The following is a 2,998-nucleotide window of genomic DNA, read 5'->3' as shown; positions in this document are numbered from 1 at the left end:
AGGAAGGTTGGGCAATCCTACTTCCGTAGTGATACTGCCTCGGAAACCCAAGGAGGGGTCACTATGAGTCGGGGCCGACTCGACGGCAAACAACAATAACAACAACATGAGGTGAACAGTTATACCGGGTAGGTACACTCCTTAGAGAACAGTCAAGAGTGGGAGGTCAGAAGGGCAGCATTTGTAAGGGGAGACAGCTCAGAGGGCAGGAATGCATAGGAAGGAAGGACATGGGAAAAGGTAACCACCGAGAGGAAGTGGGAGGAGCACTGGTACATTGTAGGGATTGCAATCAATGTCTTGAAACAAAATGGGTTGAATGGAAAACAAATTTGATCTGTAAACTGTCACCCAGATCACAACTTTAAAAAAAAAAAAAAAAGCAAGCATATAGGGCTTCCCACAGGTTCATTCTTAGTCAACCTCTTGCTAAGAATTTGCATTCCCACCCCAGATACACTCAGTCAAAATCTACAGTGTAGTGACCTCCCCAGGTGATTCTTATAGATTATAGATTCTTGTAAATTCAGGGAGGTGGGTTTTTTTTTGTTTCATTGTGATTTGGGTGAAAGTTCACAGAGCAGATTCATTTTCCATACAGCAGCTCATACCCATTTTGTTTAGTGACATTGATTGCAGTCCCCACAATGTAACAGCTCTCTTCCCACTTCCTCCGCTTCTCTGAGTCCTTGTTTCCTATGTATTCTGCCCCCTGAGCTGTCTCCCTGTGCAAATACTGCTCTTCTGTTCTCCCATGATCGATGGTTCTAAGGAGTGTATCTACCTGGTGTAACTGTTCACCCTATATGCCTGTCTCTTGTTTGGCTGGAAGCCACGGGAGTGAGTTCAGTTCCAGACCTGAATTGTAACTAGGGGCCATAGTCTTGGGGGTCTCACCAGGCTCTGTCATACCAGTAAACCTGGTCTTGTTTTTTTTTTTTTTTTTAAAAACGATTTTATGATTTTGAGTTTTGTTCCACATTGTTCTCCTGCTCTATCCAGGATCTCCTGCACTGATCCCTTTCTGAGTGGTTGACAGTGGTTGGGCACCATCTAGTTCTTCTGGTCTCATGGTCATATAGGTTGAGGTTCACATGGTCTACTTATCCCTTGGACTAATTGTTTCCATGTGTCTTGGGTTTTCTTCATTCTTCTTTGCTCTGGAGGAGGAGGAAAGACCCACTGTTGCATCTAGATGGCTGCTCGAACGTTTTTAACACCCTAGTTGCTACTCAGGAGCTCTGGTAGCATAGTGCCTAAGGCACTTGACTGCTAACCAGAAGGCTGGCGGTTCAAACCCACCAGCCACTCCTCGGAAGGAAGGTTGGGCAATCCTACTTCTGTAGTGATACTGCCTCGGAAACCCAAGGAGGGGTCGCTATGAGTCGGGTTTGACTCGATGGCACATAACAGCAACAGTTGCTACTCATTAAAGTAGGATGTAGAACAATGTTTTTGTGTAGTATGTTATACCAATTGAACTTAACATACTCCTTGACCATGGTCCAAAGCCCACAGGTCCAACAACTTGCTCCATCAGGAAGCCTGTGCCTAGGAAGTTATCCTAAGTTTACCCCTGTTCTATTTATATGAACATTCTTATAACACACACAAATATATATGTAGATACACTATCTGCCAACCTTGTATATGGTCATGGGTATATTCCCTTTTGCATAGACATATCTGATCATTCAGCCTGTCTACCCATGTATTACCCATAGATTAATGTTTGTTATCACAAATTCAGGGAGTTTTAAAGCACTGCAAAATCAATTAACAAAAATAAAATAAAAATAACAAAACAAAAACTACCATGCACAGCACAGGAGCAGGGGTCCCTAGGCAGGTCCCCAGTGGCTGTTGCCACCTCCCCAGGGAGAAGGCTGCTTATGCTCCTGATCTTGGGAATGGGCTCATGACAGAGTCCAGGGACCTGTGGAGAACAGTGTAGTCTGGGCATGTTGTGTGGTCCCGGACAAGCCCCTGCCCCTCTCTGGACCACACAGTTCCCTGCCAGGTGAAAAAAGTGGCTTGTCCAGCTCGTCTGTGGGGTTCCTGCCCGTGTAGACGGTGGGTTACTAGACTCCTCAGGCTCCAGGGAAGATGCGGTTACTGTATCTGACTCTTCCCAGCAGTGCTTCTGGGGAGGGATGCCATGTGTGTGTCCGCAGTCACGTTGTATATGTGAATGGATGTGTCATAATTTGGAGCTTTGCACGGCACCGTGTAAATATCATCTCCCTAATAACCCTACCCTGGAAGCTTTCATCAGCTGGTCTGGAAGCTGGTAGAAAACCTTAATTAATTTGCCTAGTGACAAATTAAGGGAGGGGTGGATAGTTCTGTTTTGCAGAACAGAAACCCAAACCCAGAGCAGGAAGGTGACTTGGCTAAACATACCCCACTTGGGACCCTGAGTCAAGTATTGGCTCAGTGGCTGTCCTTTCAGCAAAAGAGAACACGATTAAGGCCGGAGGGTCTGCTCTGTGCCCATGTTTGAGCCCCCAGGCCGGAAGAGGAAAGAAGGAAAGGATTTTGCCCTTGATTTTTCCATGGGGGCTGAAGGAGCTGAGCTCAGGCCCCCTTGGGCCTTTCTTCACATCCCTCCATCTCCTTCTGTCTTATCAAATCCATGGCCCCTAATCAACCTGGCCTGTGCTCCTTGCCCCCCCTTAGAACCCCCAACAAGTCTTTTGCAGTAACACGCATATCCACCGGCCTTCGCAGTGGGGAGAGGAGGCATTGGGTCTGCAGAGCCCCAGCGTTTTGCGCGCTCTCCTCTCCCCCTCCTCCCACATCCCTTTAGCAGCCGGCGCCTTAAACTGTCTCAGGGTGTCAGCGTCGGTGTGTGAGGCCGCGTCCCCGCGAGGTGCTTCTTCCGGAGGTGAGGTGTCCTGGCGGCGGCTCCGGCCCGGAACCGAGGTCGCGGGCCCTTTAAGCGCGCCGGGGCGGCGGCGGGCGGGGGGATGACATCAGCGGGCGGGCCCGGGGCTCA

This window comes from Orycteropus afer, unplaced genomic scaffold (assembly GCF_000298275.1).
Source record: "Orycteropus afer afer isolate SDZICR_OR568_19922 unplaced genomic scaffold, OryAfe1.0 scaffold00083, whole genome shotgun sequence".
In the NCBI taxonomy this organism is placed as follows: Eukaryota; Metazoa; Chordata; class Mammalia; order Tubulidentata; family Orycteropodidae; genus Orycteropus; species Orycteropus afer.
Note: the sequence above shows the minus strand (reverse complement) of the source record.